Below are 16829 nucleotides of genomic sequence, written 5' to 3'. Positions count from 1 at the left end.
AAGGCAGATATCTAGAAAAATGGCAATTTCTTTACTTGTTATCGCTTCTGAGCTCCCTATTGGACCAGAGCAGGAACAAGCAAAAAAATGCTTTACTTTTGCTGTCCTTTTCACCTGCAAGTGGCGTATTTGTGTTGATTTACTGCTGCAGAACAGCATAAAATGTGGCCAATTGTCATTTCCCCTGGTTACCTTCTTTATTGTATGCTAAAAAAAAAAAAAAAAGTCAACGTTTCCGTGCTGGTTATCCTACCCTGAGTTAAAAGGAGGTGCCTCTGAATGACCCGGTCTCCTCCACCCTTTTTCTGGTATCGCTTCTCGGCCTTTTGGCTAAGATCAAGTGTAGTATCTGTTCTTATCAGTTTAATATCTGATACGTCCCCTACCCGGGGACCATATATTAAATTGATTTTTGGAACTGGGAGATGGAATAGGGGCTTGCTCCGTCCGCTCCATGCATCGGCCTGGTATTGCAGTACCTCCAGGAGCGGTGCACCTCCTCCATGCTTGTTCAGAGACAAATACTGTGTAGTTGTGGGCTCCTTCAGGCTTGTCGCAAGCGTTTAGCTCAGCTGCTGTGCTCAGGCTGCACAGTCCAGCTAACCAGCCTGTGCCTCCCGCTAAGCGCAGCTGCTCCATGCTAGGCGATGTTTGGAAACTGACGCTGGGTTAAAAATTATGCACAAACACGCGTAGTTACCACAAAAGCATTTACAAAGAAAAGCTGCTGCAGTTCCTTGACTTGATTCACAAACATACCTCATCATGCAAGATGTCCACCTCAGCGGACACATGGTCAAACTGAACGTGCTGTTTATTGGAAACATCTTTTGCTGAAATAAAACAAGGGCGTTATTGTCTCTACGTTAGCGTAGATAATTGTGCTTTTTCTACCTCCAAGGCTGGTCTTGAATAAGGATAAACGCGCAGAGAAAGCGTCACGTCAGAGAGTTGTTTGGAAAACCAATCATGCCTTTCAAAGTGTTTGTTGTGCTTGCGTGGGCGTATTCATTTCCAGTCTGTGCAGGTGCGGAAGGAGTAAGAGCTGCAGTTGAGGCTACCGTCCACTAGAGGCCGCTGCAGCCCTTCTTTTCAACCTGCGCCGTCCGAGGCTTGTCTTAACCTTAGGACTTTCTTGACTTTTATGGGTTACGTAAAAAATAAAAAAAATAAAAAAATCCATCGTATGCCTATATATAAATGCTGTGTTCACATTTAAAGGCAGATATCTAGAAAAATGGCAATTTCTTTACTTGTTATCGCTTCTGAGCTCCCTATTGGACCAGAGCAGGAACAAGCAAAAAAATGCTTTACTTTTGCTGTCCTTTTCACCTGCAAGTGGCGTATTTGTGTTGATTTACTGCTGCAGAACAGCATAAAATGTGGCCAATTGTCATTTCCCCTGGTTACCTTCTTTATTGTATGCTAAAAAAAAATAAAAAAAGTCAACGTTTCCGTGCTGGTTATCCTACCCTGAGTTAAAAGGAGGTGCCTCTGAATGACCCGGTCTCCTCCACCCTTTTTCTGGTATCGCTTCTCGGCCTTTTGGCTAAGATCAAGTGTAGTATCTGTTCTTATCAGTTTAATATCTGATACGTCCCCTACCCGGGGACCATATATTAAATTGATTTTTGGAACTGGGAGATGGAATAGGGGCTTGCTCCGTCCGCTCCATGCATCGGCCTGGTATTGCAGTACCTCCAGGAGCGGTGCACCTCCTCCATGCTTGTTCAGAGACAAATACTGTGTAGTTGTGGGCTCCTTCAGGCTTGTCGCAAGCGTTTAGCTCAGCTGCTGTGCTCAGGCTGCACAGTCCAGCTAACCAGCCTGTGCCTCCCGCTAAGCGCAGCTGCTCCATGCTAGGCGATGTTTGGAAACTGACGCTGGGTTAAAAATTATGCACAAACACGCGTAGTTACCACAAAAGCATTTACAAAGAAAAGCTGCTGCAGTTCCTTGACTTGATTCACAAACATACCTCATCATGCAAGATGTCCACCTCAGCGGACACATGGTCAAACTGAACGTGCTGTTTATTGGAAACATCTTTTGCTGAAATAAAACAAGGGCGTTATTGTCTCTACGTTAGCGTAGATAATTGTGCTTTTTCTACCTCCAAGGCTGGTCTTGAATAAGGATAAACGCGCAGAGAAAGCGTCACGTCAGAGAGTTGTTTGGAAAACCAATCATGCCTTTCAAAGTGTTTGTTGTGCTTGCGTGGGCGTATTCATTTCCAGTCTGTGCAGGTGCGGAAGGAGTAAGAGCTGCAGTTGAGGCTACCGTCCACTAGAGGCCGCTGCAGCCCTTCTTTTCAACCTGCGCCGTCCGAGGCTTGTCTTAACCTTAGGACTTTCTTGACTTTTATGGGTTACGTAAAAAATAAAAAAATAAAAAAATCCATCGTATGCCTATATATAAATGCTGTGTTCACATTTAAAGGCAGATATCTAGAAAAATGGCAATTTCTTTACTTGTTATCGCTTCTGAGCTCCCTATTGGACCAGAGCAGGAACAAGCAAAAAAATGCTTTACTTTTGCTGTCCTTTTCACCTGCAAGTGGCGTATTTGTGTTGATTTACTGCTGCAGAACAGCATAAAATGTGGCCAATTGTCATTTCCCCTGGTTACCTTCTTTATTGTATGCTAAAAAAAAATAAAAAAAGTCAACGTTTCCGTGCTGGTTATCCTACCCTGAGTTAAAAGGAGGTGCCTCTGAATGACCCGGTCTCCTCCACCCTTTTTCTGGTATCGCTTCTCGGCCTTTTGGCTAAGATCAAGTGTAGTATCTGTTCTTATCAGTTTAATATCTGATACGTCCCCTACCCGGGGACCATATATTAAATTGATTTTTGGAACTGGGAGATGGAATAGGGGCTTGCTCCGTCCGCTCCATGCATCGGCCTGGTATTGCAGTACCTCCAGGAGCGGTGCACCTCCTCCATGCTTGTTCAGAGACAAATACTGTGTAGTTGTGGGCTCCTTCAGGCTTGTCGCAAGCGTTTAGCTCAGCTGCTGTGCTCAGGCTGCACAGTCCAGCTAACCAGCCTGTGCCTCCCGCTAAGCGCAGCTGCTCCATGCTAGGCGATGTTTGGAAACTGACGCTGGGTTAAAAATTATGCACAAACACGCGTAGTTACCACAAAAGCATTTACAAAGAAAAGCTGCTGCAGTTCCTTGACTTGATTCACAAACATACCTCATCATGCAAGATGTCCACCTCAGCGGACACATGGTCAAACTGAACGTGCTGTTTATTGGAAACATCTTTTGCTGAAATAAAACAAGGGCGTTATTGTCTCTACGTTAGCGTAGATAATTGTGCTTTTTCTACCTCCAAGGCTGGTCTTGAATAAGGATAAACGCGCAGAGAAAGCGTCACGTCAGAGAGTTGTTTGGAAAACCAATCATGCCTTTCAAAGTGTTTGTTGTGCTTGCGTGGGCGTATTCATTTCCAGTCTGTGCAGGTGCGGAAGGAGTAAGAGCTGCAGTTGAGGCTACCGTCCACTAGAGGCCGCTGCAGCCCTTCTTTTCAACCTGCGCCGTCCGAGGCTTGTCTTAACCTTAGGACTTTCTTGACTTTTATGGGTTACGTAAAAAATAAAAAAATAAAAAAATCCATCGTATGCCTATATATAAATGCTGTGTTCACATTTAAAGGCAGATATCTAGAAAAATGGCAATTTCTTTACTTGTTATCGCTTCTGAGCTCCCTATTGGACCAGAGCAGGAACAAGCAAAAAAATGCTTTACTTTTGCTGTCCTTTTCACCTGCAAGTGGCGTATTTGTGTTGATTTACTGCTGCAGAACAGCATAAAATGTGGCCAATTGTCATTTCCCCTGGTTACCTTCTTTATTGTATGCTAAAAAAAAAAAAAAAATAAAGTCAACGTTTCCGTGCTGGTTATCCTACCCTGAGTTAAAAGGAGGTGCCTCTGAATGACCCGGTCTCCTCCACCCTTTTTCTGGTATCGCTTCTCGGCCTTTTGGCTAAGACAGCGATCAACTCCACTGGGTGGTGATAGCGGTAGTCGTTGTGACTTGGCTGTTACCCCTCTATTTGAGTTAAGATTAATCTTAGTCCCTAGTTGAGATATTGATCGCAAAGTTGCGTAAAATATCTCTTCCTTTTTAAAAGTTTTTGTATTTTTGGTATACCGGGTTTTACTTAGTTATTGGGTTTTATTAACGGTTTTAGTTATTTATTGGGTTTTATTAAAGGTTTTAGTTATTTATCGGGTGGTGCCTTCACCATGGCGGCTAGCCATGCCGGCATGCGAAGGCACCACAGCGTCCGCTTCCTTTTTAATGATCAAGAGAAAGTAATGTCAAGGCTAGATTTCTCAAGAAAATTGTTGCAGCAAACGTTAAAGTTTAAGCCGGATGACCTGAACTGTATCCTCTCCCTGCCTTTCAACAAGGGATATGACGTGAGTTTTTGTTCCGCCGCACTTCTAAAAGACTTTTGGACTCGGTTTGAAAACGCGAAAACCCAGTTTTCAGCATTTGACGTTGAGAAACTGACTGACAACTCCCTGAAAACGGTGATTGTCAGGATGTTCAATGAGACTGTCAGTGCTGAAGACATCTGTGTATGGCTGGGTAGATACTGCACTGTGAAAGGCCAGGCTATGAAGGTGCGGGATGCCGACGGCATCTGGAACTGCGCTTGGCGGGTCCCCATTAAACAGTGGGAAGATCCCCAAGGCTTCCAGGGCCTGAAACATCTCCCATCCATGATAGTCCTGGGGGAAAACAGAGGCTACATTCATTACCAAGGACAACCGAAGCTATGTAGAAAGTGTGGCGAATACGGTCATCTGGCTGAGGCATGCGATAAGATTTTTTGTGGAAAGTGTAGGGAGGTGGGACACACATTTGAAGAATGTACAAACGGGCGGAAATGCAATTTGTGTGGTGGACAGGACCACCTGTTTAGAGACTGTCCGAAATCGTTTGCAAATAAATTAAAAAAAGGGAAAGAGACGACAGTTGAAAAAGTTAATGAGCAAGTGGATGCAGCTGGGACAGAAAATTCAAATCTCCTGCCAACCCCTCCGATTGGAGGAGAGGAGGAGGAGATGGCGGGAAGCGGGGAGGGGACGGAGGCTCCACCCCAAACCGAAGCACCTGGTGAGGGGGAGGAGACGCAAACCGAAGGCGGAGCTAGCTTAGAGGAAACTCAGATTGAAAGTAGCGATGATGCCACCCTCCCCGACGCCCAGCTGGCCAAGAGACCGGCATCAGAGTTATCCCCGGACATACTTATGGTTTTAGAAAAGAGGGGAAGGCTGGGCAACCTCTCAGAGGGCTCATCTGAGGAGGAACCCAGAGTATTCCCAATTGATTCACCAAATGAGGTCTCCTTTTTAAATATAGCGATCCAATCAACCCCAAAAGAAATCATGTTGAACAAAACATTGCGACAGAGGCCAACGCCTAGAAGGAGGAAGGGCGATGGAGCTCAACCCCTCCCTCCTTCACCATGTGAAGTGAAGCAAGAACTGCACTCAGTAGAAATAATTTAACATTTGAAACGTGCCTCTCGTTTATATAATGTTTTATAGGATCTTAATTGTCACACCTTTAAAATGTTTATCTTAATCCTTTAAAATGTCTTGCCTGTTCTTAACCACTATTTTTATGACTCTCACCTTCTCAACTATAAATGTTAGAAGTGTGAAGTCTTTAGTTAGAGCTCAGAGTATTTTATCCTTTTTAAGCACCGTACAGTCAGACGTGATTTTATTGCAAGAATGTGCACTTCCGTTTTTAAAGAATTACACCCGGTGGCAAGATTTATGGCCGCGACCGTCAATATGGAGCGGCTCAAACGAAAATAGAAACGACGGTGTGGCCATTTTAATAAATAATCCTCACATCTTGGTTAAGGGAAGCACCGTGGTGAAAGAGGGAAGAGCACTTTTAGCAAATCTGACTTTTAATGGGCAGGATTTTAACCTCTTAAATATTTATGGTTTTACTGATAAACACGACAGGTATGACTTTTTAAAGGAACTGCAGCCCCACATGTTAGGAAGAAAACCGTTAATAATTGGGGGGGATTTTAATTGTGTTTTAACCAGAAAAGACAGGAAAAGAATAGGACAAATATATAAGGTAGACAAGACATCACTTTTATTACAGAGGATAGTTAGGGATTTTAAACTAGTGGACTGTTTTAAAACCATGCATCCTAGAGAGGAGGGCTTCACCTGGGTCAGTGATGATAGCTCTAAAGCCTCTCGAATTGACTACTTTTTCATCAGAGATTGCACCCTAACTGATGCTAGATTGTCACCGGTTTTCTTTTCCGACCACCTCCTTCTGTCCTGCACTCTTTCACTTCCTTCAGGTGCGACGACCGGGAGAGGTCTGTGGAAACTCAACCGCTCCCTGCTGGAGGACCAGGCTTTGGTCAGCCAGTACCGGGAGCGGTACCAGGAGTGGCAGACCCTCCAAGACCTGTACGAAACACGAGCACAGTGGTGGGAGATGGTGAAGGGTAGGACCCAGACTTTCTTCAGACAAGCCGGGAAAAATAGGAAAAAAAAAGAACAGAGTCGCATGATGGGGCTGCAGAAAAGATTACAAAGATATTATTTTTTAAATCAACAAGGTATGGATTTTAACAAAGAAATAAGAGAAATTAAAAAAGAAATGAACATTTTAGCAGAAATAAAGAGCAAGGGAGTCATCTTAAGAAGCAGAGAAAGAGAAATAGAAGAAGGGGAAAAATGTAGTAGATACTTTTTAAAAAAATAATTGGTAATCCAAGTTCTATCCCTGAACTTAAATCAGTAAAAGGAGACATCGCTTCAACTATAGAAGAAAAGACAAAAGTGATTGAACAGTTTTACAGTGATTTATATGAGGAGAAAATAGTAAATGAAGGAAATATTAAAGAAACTTTGGATTTTTTAGAAAAAAGTATAAAGGAAGGTAGTTTTTTAGAGGAGGATTTTACCCTTTTAGAACTTTTAAACTCTTTGAAGAGTTTTAAAAGAGGAAAATCTCCAGGCTCAGATGGACTCCCTGTAGAATTTTATCTAACTTTTTGGGACATTTTAACACCTGATTTAATCGTTGTTTTTACTGATTTTAGCAAACTAGATAAACTACCCGATAGTTTTAGAACAGGTATAGTGACGCTTTTACATAAAGATAACGATAAAACAGATCTCAAAAATTGGAGACCCATCACCCTTTTAAATTTAGATTGTAAACTTTTTAGTAAACTTTTAGCAGCCAGGATGCGCCGAGTGTTGGGGGATCTAATCCACCCGGATCAAGCCTGCGCCGTGCCAGGAAGGAAGATCACGGACAGCCTCGTACTGATCCGAGACACCATCTGTTTTGCGAGAGACAGAAACATTCGGCTGATAGTGTTAAATCTAGATTTTGAGAAAGCTTTTGATCGGGTCTCGCACCAGTACCTCTTTCAGGTACTGCAAAAAATGGGTTTTCCAGGGAGGTTTGTAGCATGGGTGGGACTGTTGTACCGAGACATCTACAGCAGATTTCTAGTTAACGGGTTTCTGACAAAAGCAGTGAAAGTGAACTGCGGTGTTCGTCAGGGTTGTCCTTTATCTGCCCTTCTCTACGTGGCCTGTGTCGAGCCGCTGGCGCAGATCTTGAGAAGGGACCCACAGATATCAGGAGTCACAATACCGGGGAGTGGGGGGCAGGAGGCCAGATGTCTTTTATACATGGACTGATTTTAATATTTTATGTACAGACCTTTTATCAGTAGACAGGGTATTTCAATTAACTGAATGGTTCGGGCAGAGCGTCAGGCTCGAAACTAAATAAAGAGAAAACAAAAGCACTTTTTTATGGACCATGGAAAGAAAATGAAAAAATAGGACACCAGTTCCAGATAACTAAAGAAGAACAAAAAATATTGGGGGTGAAATTTGATAAAAATGGAGAGGGAGGAACAAACTGGACAAAAATATTAAAGAGAGTAAAACAACGACTGGGATTTTGGGGGATGAGGAACCTAACACTTGAAGGAAAGATTCTTATAATCAAAGCAGTGATTTTACCAGTGCTTTTACTCACCAGTTCTGTTTTTATTCCTCCCAGGAGAGTGATTTTAGAGCTGCAACGAGACATTTTTTACTTCATCTGGGACTCCAAATGGGAGAGGATAAGAAGACAAATCATGACAAAACCAAAGGATAAAGGAGGAAAAGGAGTCCCAGATCTTTACTTGTTTTTAGGCAGCTACTACACAAGCATTCATTTTAAACTGGCACTGAACACATCCCCAGATATCAAAACAAGCAAGATGAGCAGATTTTGGATGGGGTCCTATCTGAGAAAATTAAAATTGATTCAAAGTGATCTAAAAACACCTGTTGCTTTTAACCTCCCACCGGCATATGCTTTTATACAGAAATTTTTAGAACATTTTAAATTGGAGGGAGAGGAGAGCAGGATTTTAACCAACCATCGTTTTATCATTTCTGTTGTGCAGGAGCGGGAACCAGTGACCCCAGTGCGAGGCCTCCTACGAGGAGATGCCTCCACGGTTTGGCGCAACGTGAGCCTTCCTGTCCTTCCAAACAGACTTCAGGACCTGTCATGGATGGTGGCTCATGGGATTCTCCCGGTCAGAGCCGTCATGCACTCCCGCGGCATGTCTGTATCGTCCATCTGCCCCCGACCCGGTTGTGGCGCGCCGGAGTCGGTGAGGCATCTGCTGTGGGAGTGCAGTGCTGCTAGGGACCTGTGGACGGAAGCCGGCTCCTCGCAGTTCCCACACTTGCCAGCAAGGGAGGTCCTCGACTTACAGCTAGTGCTGTATGGGGTGAGCCATCGGACCTTTACGAAAAAGGACTTTGAGGAGATGTGGCTCACCCTCGCCACCATAAAAGACGCCATCTGGACCTCCAGAAACTTGCTGGTAAGCAGGCGCAGGCAGATTCCCCCCGAGGCTGTGATCCGAATGGCGGCAGCAAGAAGAACAACATCAAGAGCTGCAGGTGGCACGCCAAGGACACAGCCTCAAAGAAGCATCGTCTGCGCCTCCGTGAAGAGAGGAGTCGGCGTTTCACAGATGAGGGTCCCGGCAGCAGCGGCCTGGCTCTCCGGGAGAGGCAGGCGGGAAGGAGCAGTAGGGGGGGATCCCCTCTGAGCACCAGTACCGGAACCAGCACCGGTACCAACGCTGTTTGGAAGAACGGGATGGCTCAAAATTTAGGAGAGGGTCACCCCGGTCCTGCTCAATTTTAACATACAGATTTGCTGTTTACATCATGTTTCTTCTCTCCTTTTAATTTAATTTATTAAATGTAAAAAGAAAATTTCTGTATAATGGAGTGCCATGGTTTTAAATGTATTAAGTAACAATAAAATCTTGAAAAAGAAAAAAATCTGTTCTTATCAGTTTAATATCTGATACGTCCCCTACCCGGGGACCATATATTAAATTGATTTTTGGAACTGGGAGATGGAATAGGGGCTTGCTCCGTCCGCTCCATGCATCGGCCTGGTATTGCAGTACCTCCAGGAGCGGTGCACCTCCTCCATGCTTGTTCAGAGACAAATACTGTGTAGTTGTGGGCTCCTTCAGGCTTGTCGCAAGCGTTTAGCTCAGCTGCTGTGCTCAGGCTGCACAGTCCAGCTAACCAGCCTGTGCCTCCCGCTAAGCGCAGCTGCTCCATGCTAGGCGATGTTTGGAAACTGACGCTGGGTTAAAAATTATGCACAAACACGCGTAGTTACCACAAAAGCATTTACAAAGAAAAGCTGCTGCAGTTCCTTGACTTGATTCACAAACATACCTCATCATGCAAGATGTCCACCTCAGCGGACACATGGTCAAACTGAACGTGCTGTTTATTGGAAACATCTTTTGCTGAAATAAAACAAGGGCGTTATTGTCTCTACGTTAGCGTAGATAATTGTGCTTTTTCTACCTCCAAGGCTGGTCTTGAATAAGGATAAACGCGCAGAGAAAGCGTCACGTCAGAGAGTTGTTTGGAAAACCAATCATGCCTTTCAAAGTGTTTGTTGTGCTTGCGTGGGCGTATTCATTTCCAGTCTGTGCAGGTGCGGAAGGAGTAAGAGCTGCAGTTGAGGCTACCGTCCACTAGAGGCCGCTGCAGCCCTTCTTTTCAACCTGCGCCGTCCGAGGCTTGTCTTAACCTTAGGACTTTCTTGACTTTTATGGGTTACGTAAAAAATAAAAAAAATAAAAAAATCCATCGTATGCCTATATATAAATGCTGTGTTCACATTTAAAGGCAGATATCTAGAAAAATGGCAATTTCTTTACTTGTTATCGCTTCTGAGCTCCCTATTGGACCAGAGCAGGAACAAGCAAAAAAATGCTTTACTTTTGCTGTCCTTTTCACCTGCAAGTGGCGTATTTGTGTTGATTTACTGCTGCAGAACAGCATAAAATGTGGCCAATTGTCATTTCCCCTGGTTACCTTCTTTATTGTATGCTAAAAAAAAATAAAAAAGTCAACGTTTCCGTGCTGGTTATCCTACCCTGAGTTAAAAGGAGGTGCCTCTGAATGACCCGGTCTCCTCCACCCTTTTTCTGGTATCGCTTCTCGGCCTTTTGGCTAAGATCAAGTGTAGTATCTGTTCTTATCAGTTTAATATCTGATACGTCCCCTACCCGGGGACCATATATTAAATTGATTTTTGGAACTGGGAGATGGAATAGGGGCTTGCTCCGTCCGCTCCATGCATCGGCCTGGTATTGCAGTACCTCCAGGAGCGGTGCACCTCCTCCATGCTTGTTCAGAGACAAATACTGTGTAGTTGTGGGCTCCTTCAGGCTTGTCGCAAGCGTTTAGCTCAGCTGCTGTGCTCAGGCTGCACAGTCCAGCTAACCAGCCTGTGCCTCCCGCTAAGCGCAGCTGCTCCATGCTAGGCGATGTTTGGAAACTGACGCTGGGTTAAAAATTATGCACAAACACGCGTAGTTACCACAAAAGCATTTACAAAGAAAAGCTGCTGCAGTTCCTTGACTTGATTCACAAACATACCTCATCATGCAAGATGTCCACCTCAGCGGACACATGGTCAAACTGAACGTGCTGTTTATTGGAAACATCTTTTGCTGAAATAAAACAAGGGCGTTATTGTCTCTACGTTAGCGTAGATAATTGTGCTTTTTCTACCTCCAAGGCTGGTCTTGAATAAGGATAAACGCGCAGAGAAAGCGTCACGTCAGAGAGTTGTTTGGAAAACCAATCATGCCTTTCAAAGTGTTTGTTGTGCTTGCGTGGGCGTATTCATTTCCAGTCTGTGCAGGTGCGGAAGGAGTAAGAGCTGCAGTTGAGGCTACCGTCCACTAGAGGCCGCTGCAGCCCTTCTTTTCAACCTGCGCCGTCCGAGGCTTGTCTTAACCTTAGGACTTTCTTGACTTTTATGGGTTACGTAAAAAATAAAAAAAATAAAAAAATCCATCGTATGCCTATATATAAATGCTGTGTTCACATTTAAAGGCAGATATCTAGAAAAATGGCAATTTCTTTACTTGTTATCGCTTCTGAGCTCCCTATTGGACCAGAGCAGGAACAAGCAAAAAAATGCTTTACTTTTGCTGTCCTTTTCACCTGCAAGTGGCGTATTTGTGTTGATTTACTGCTGCAGAACAGCATAAAATGTGGCCAATTGTCATTTCCCCTGGTTACCTTCTTTATTGTATGCTAAAAAAAAAAAAAAGTCAACGTTTCCGTGCTGGTTATCCTACCCTGAGTTAAAAGGAGGTGCCTCTGAATGACCCGGTCTCCTCCACCCTTTTTCTGGTATCGCTTCTCGGCCTTTTGGCTAAGATCAAGTGTAGTATCTGTTCTTATCAGTTTAATATCTGATACGTCCCCTACCCGGGGACCATATATTAAATTGATTTTTGGAACTGGGAGATGGAATAGGGGCTTGCTCCGTCCGCTCCATGCATCGGCCTGGTATTGCAGTACCTCCAGGAGCGGTGCACCTCCTCCATGCTTGTTCAGAGACAAATACTGTGTAGTTGTGGGCTCCTTCAGGCTTGTCGCAAGCGTTTAGCTCAGCTGCTGTGCTCAGGCTGCACAGTCCAGCTAACCAGCCTGTGCCTCCCGCTAAGCGCAGCTGCTCCATGCTAGGCGATGTTTGGAAACTGACGCTGGGTTAAAAATTATGCACAAACACGCGTAGTTACCACAAAAGCATTTACAAAGAAAAGCTGCTGCAGTTCCTTGACTTGATTCACAAACATACCTCATCATGCAAGATGTCCACCTCAGCGGACACATGGTCAAACTGAACGTGCTGTTTATTGGAAACATCTTTTGCTGAAATAAAACAAGGGCGTTATTGTCTCTACGTTAGCGTAGATAATTGTGCTTTTTCTACCTCCAAGGCTGGTCTTGAATAAGGATAAACGCGCAGAGAAAGCGTCACGTCAGAGAGTTGTTTGGAAAACCAATCATGCCTTTCAAAGTGTTTGTTGTGCTTGCGTGGGCGTATTCATTTCCAGTCTGTGCAGGTGCGGAAGGAGTAAGAGCTGCAGTTGAGGCTACCGTCCACTAGAGGCCGCTGCAGCCCTTCTTTTCAACCTGCGCCGTCCGAGGCTTGTCTTAACCTTAGGACTTTCTTGACTTTTATGGGTTACGTAAAAAATAAAAAAAATAAAAAAATCCATCGTATGCCTATATATAAATGCTGTGTTCACATTTAAAGGCAGATATCTAGAAAAATGGCAATTTCTTTACTTGTTATCGCTTCTGAGCTCCCTATTGGACCAGAGCAGGAACAAGCAAAAAAATGCTTTACTTTTGCTGTCCTTTTCACCTGCAAGTGGCGTATTTGTGTTGATTTACTGCTGCAGAACAGCATAAAATGTGGCCAATTGTCATTTCCCCTGGTTACCTTCTTTATTGTATGCTAAAAAAAAAAAAAAAAGTCAACGTTTCCGTGCTGGTTATCCTACCCTGAGTTAAAAGGAGGTGCCTCTGAATGACCCGGTCTCCTCCACCCTTTTTCTGGTATCGCTTCTCGGCCTTTTGGCTAAGATCAAGTGTAGTATCTGTTCTTATCAGTTTAATATCTGATACGTCCCCTACCCGGGGACCATATATTAAATTGATTTTTGGAACTGGGAGATGGAATAGGGGCTTGCTCCGTCCGCTCCATGCATCGGCCTGGTATTGCAGTACCTCCAGGAGCGGTGCACCTCCTCCATGCTTGTTCAGAGACAAATACTGTGTAGTTGTGGGCTCCTTCAGGCTTGTCGCAAGCGTTTAGCTCAGCTGCTGTGCTCAGGCTGCACAGTCCAGCTAACCAGCCTGTGCCTCCCGCTAAGCGCAGCTGCTCCATGCTAGGCGATGTTTGGAAACTGACGCTGGGTTAAAAATTATGCACAAACACGCGTAGTTACCACAAAAGCATTTACAAAGAAAAGCTGCTGCAGTTCCTTGACTTGATTCACAAACATACCTCATCATGCAAGATGTCCACCTCAGCGGACACATGGTCAAACTGAACGTGCTGTTTATTGGAAACATCTTTTGCTGAAATAAAACAAGGGCGTTATTGTCTCTACGTTAGCGTAGATAATTGTGCTTTTTCTACCTCCAAGGCTGGTCTTGAATAAGGATAAACGCGCAGAGAAAGCGTCACGTCAGAGAGTTGTTTGGAAAACCAATCATGCCTTTCAAAGTGTTTGTTGTGCTTGCGTGGGCGTATTCATTTCCAGTCTGTGCAGGTGCGGAAGGAGTAAGAGCTGCAGTTGAGGCTACCGTCCACTAGAGGCCGCTGCAGCCCTTCTTTTCAACCTGCGCCGTCCGAGGCTTGTCTTAACCTTAGGACTTTCTTGACTTTTATGGGTTACGTAAAAAATAAAAAAAATAAAAAAATCCATCGTATGCCTATATATAAATGCTGTGTTCACATTTAAAGGCAGATATCTAGAAAAATGGCAATTTCTTTACTTGTTATCGCTTCTGAGCTCCCTATTGGACCAGAGCAGGAACAAGCAAAAAAATGCTTTACTTTTGCTGTCCTTTTCACCTGCAAGTGGCGTATTTGTGTTGATTTACTGCTGCAGAACAGCATAAAATGTGGCCAATTGTCATTTCCCCTGGTTACCTTCTTTATTGTATGCTAAAAAAAAAAAAAAGTCAACGTTTCCGTGCTGGTTATCCTACCCTGAGTTAAAAGGAGGTGCCTCTGAATGACCCGGTCTCCTCCACCCTTTTTCTGGTATCGCTTCTCGGCCTTTTGGCTAAGATCAAGTGTAGTATCTGTTCTTATCAGTTTAATATCTGATACGTCCCCTACCCGGGGACCATATATTAAATTGATTTTTGGAACTGGGAGATGGAATAGGGGCTTGCTCCGTCCGCTCCATGCATCGGCCTGGTATTGCAGTACCTCCAGGAGCGGTGCACCTCCTCCATGCTTGTTCAGAGACAAATACTGTGTAGTTGTGGGCTCCTTCAGGCTTGTCGCAAGCGTTTAGCTCAGCTGCTGTGCTCAGGCTGCACAGTCCAGCTAACCAGCCTGTGCCTCCCGCTAAGCGCAGCTGCTCCATGCTAGGCGATGTTTGGAAACTGACGCTGGGTTAAAAATTATGCACAAACACGCGTAGTTACCACAAAAGCATTTACAAAGAAAAGCTGCTGCAGTTCCTTGACTTGATTCACAAACATACCTCATCATGCAAGATGTCCACCTCAGCGGACACATGGTCAAACTGAACGTGCTGTTTATTGGAAACATCTTTTGCTGAAATAAAACAAGGGCGTTATTGTCTCTACGTTAGCGTAGATAATTGTGCTTTTTCTACCTCCAAGGCTGGTCTTGAATAAGGATAAACGCGCAGAGAAAGCGTCACGTCAGAGAGTTGTTTGGAAAACCAATCATGCCTTTCAAAGTGTTTGTTGTGCTTGCGTGGGCGTATTCATTTCCAGTCTGTGCAGGTGCGGAAGGAGTAAGAGCTGCAGTTGAGGCTACCGTCCACTAGAGGCCGCTTGCAGCCCTTCTTTTCAACCTGCGCTGTCCGAGGCTTGTCTTAACCTTAGGACTTTCTTGACTTTTATGGGTTACGTAAAAAATAAAAAAAATAAAAAAATCCATCGTATGCCTATATATAAATGCTGTGTTCACATTTAAAGGCAGATATCTAGAAAAATGGCAATTTCTTTACTTGTTATCGCTTCTGAGCTCCCTATTGGACCAGAGCAGGAACAAGCAAAAAAATGCTTTACTTTTGCTGTCCTTTTCACCTGCAAGTGGCGTATTTGTGTTGATTTACTGCTGCAGAACAGCCTAAAATGTGGCCAATTGTCATTTCCCCTGGTTACCTTCTTTATTGTATGCTAAAAAAAAAAAAAGTCAACGTTTCCGTGCTGGTTATCCTACCCTGAGTTAAAAGGAGGTGCCTCTGAATGACCCGGTCTCCTCCACCCTTTTTCTGGTATCGCTTCTCGGCCTTTTGGCTAAGATCAAGTGTAGTATCTGTTCTTATCAGTTTAATATCTGATACGTCCCCTACCTGGGGACCATATATTAAATTGATTTTTGGAACTGGGAGATGGAATAGGGGCTTGCTCCGTCCGCTCCATGCATCGGCCTGGTATTGCAGTACCTCCAGGAGCGGTGCACCTCCTCCATGCTTGTTCAGAGACAAATACTGTGTAGTTGTGGGCTCCTTCAGGCTTGTCGCAAGCGTTTAGCTCAGCTGCTGTGCTCAGGCTGCACAGTCCAGCTAACCAGCCTGTGCCTCCCGCTAAGCGCAGCTGCTCCATGCTAGGCGATGTTTGGAAACTGACGCTGGGTTAAAAATTATGCACAAACACGCGTAGTTACCACAAAAGCATTTACAAAGAAAAGCTGCTGCAGTTCCTTGACTTGATTCACAAACATACCTCATCATGCAAGATGTCCACCTCAGCGGACACATGGTCAAACTGAACGTGCTGTTTATTGGAAACATCTTTTGCTGAAATAAAACAAGGGCGTTATTGTCTCTACGTTAGCGTAGATAATTGTGCTTTTTCTACCTCCAAGGCTGGTCTTGAATAAGGATAAACGCGCAGAGAAAGCGTCACGTCAGAGAGTTGTTTTGGAAAACCAATATGCCTTTCAAAGTGTTTTGTTGTGCTTGCGTGGGCGTAATTCATTTCCAGTCTGTGCAGGTGCGGAAGGAGTAAGAGCTGCAGTTGAGGCTACCGTCCACTAGAGGCCGCTGCAGCCCTTCTTTTCAACCCTGCGCTGTCCGAGGCTTGTCTTAACCTTAGGACTTTCCTTGACTTTTATGGGTTACGTAAAAAATAAAAAAAATAAAAAAACCATCGTATGCCTATATATAAATGCCTGTGTTCACATTTAAAGGCAGATATCTAGAAAAAATGGCAATTTCTGTACTTGTTATCGCTTCTGAGCTCCCTATTGGACCAGAGCAGAAACAAGCAAAAAAGCTTTAACTTTTGCTGTCCTTCACCTGCAGTGGCGTATTTGTGTTGATTACTGCTGCAGAACAGCCTAACATGTGGCCAATTGTCATTTCCCCTGTTTACCTTCTTTATTGTATGCTAAAAAAAAAAAAGTCAACGTTTCGGTGCTGGTTATCCTACCCTGAGTTAAAAGGAGTTGCCTATGAATGCCCGGTCTCCTCCACCTTTTTCTGGTATCGCTTTCTCACGCCTTTTCTGGCTAAGACAGCGATCAACTCACTGGGTGGGTGATAGCGGTAAGTCGTTGTGACTTGGCTGTTACCCCTCTATTTGAGTTAAGATTATCTTAGTCCCTAGTTGAGATATTGATCGCAAAGTTTGCTTAAATAATCTCTTCCTTTTTAAAAGTTTTTGTATTTTTGGTATAA

At 44.3% G+C, this 16829-nt stretch overlaps 8 non-coding genes and 1 pseudogene across 8 annotated transcripts; all 9 read left to right on the top strand.

Moving 5' to 3' along the window:
- Positions 1–310: 310 nt before the first annotated feature.
- Positions 311–501, top strand: LOC118561643. Its single transcript, XR_004930194.1, has one exon. It is a non-coding gene; the product is annotated as a U2 spliceosomal RNA (small nuclear RNA).
- Positions 502–1529: 1028 nt separating this feature from the next.
- LOC118561642 lies at positions 1530–1720 on the top strand. Its single transcript, XR_004930193.1, has one exon. It is a non-coding gene; the product is annotated as a U2 spliceosomal RNA (small nuclear RNA).
- A 1027-nt stretch (positions 1721–2747) lies between these two features.
- LOC118561641 lies at positions 2748–2938 on the top strand. The gene has a single exon (XR_004930192.1). It is a non-coding gene; the product is annotated as a U2 spliceosomal RNA (small nuclear RNA).
- Positions 2939–9354: 6416 nt separating this feature from the next.
- On the top strand, positions 9355–9531 carry LOC118561661 (annotated as a pseudogene).
- A 1027-nt stretch (positions 9532–10558) lies between these two features.
- LOC118561665 lies at positions 10559–10749 on the top strand. Its single transcript, XR_004930214.1, has one exon. It is a non-coding gene; the product is annotated as a U2 spliceosomal RNA (small nuclear RNA).
- Positions 10750–11774: 1025 nt separating this feature from the next.
- On the top strand, positions 11775–11965 carry LOC118561664. Its single transcript, XR_004930213.1, has one exon. It is a non-coding gene; the product is annotated as a U2 spliceosomal RNA (small nuclear RNA).
- A 1027-nt stretch (positions 11966–12992) lies between these two features.
- On the top strand, positions 12993–13183 carry LOC118561662. The gene has a single exon (XR_004930212.1). It is a non-coding gene; the product is annotated as a U2 spliceosomal RNA (small nuclear RNA).
- A 1025-nt stretch (positions 13184–14208) lies between these two features.
- LOC118561651 lies at positions 14209–14399 on the top strand. Its single transcript, XR_004930202.1, has one exon. It is a non-coding gene; the product is annotated as a U2 spliceosomal RNA (small nuclear RNA).
- Positions 14400–15424: 1025 nt separating this feature from the next.
- On the top strand, positions 15425–15615 carry LOC118561640. The gene has a single exon (XR_004930191.1). It is a non-coding gene; the product is annotated as a U2 spliceosomal RNA (small nuclear RNA).
- Positions 15616–16829: the final 1214 nt, after the last annotated feature.

The sequence above is a fragment of the Fundulus heteroclitus genome, unplaced genomic scaffold (assembly GCF_011125445.2).
Source record: "Fundulus heteroclitus isolate FHET01 unplaced genomic scaffold, MU-UCD_Fhet_4.1 scaffold_686, whole genome shotgun sequence".
Taxonomy (NCBI): Eukaryota; Metazoa; Chordata; class Actinopteri; order Cyprinodontiformes; family Fundulidae; genus Fundulus; species Fundulus heteroclitus.
This window is presented reverse-complemented; position numbering and strand designations above follow the sequence as displayed.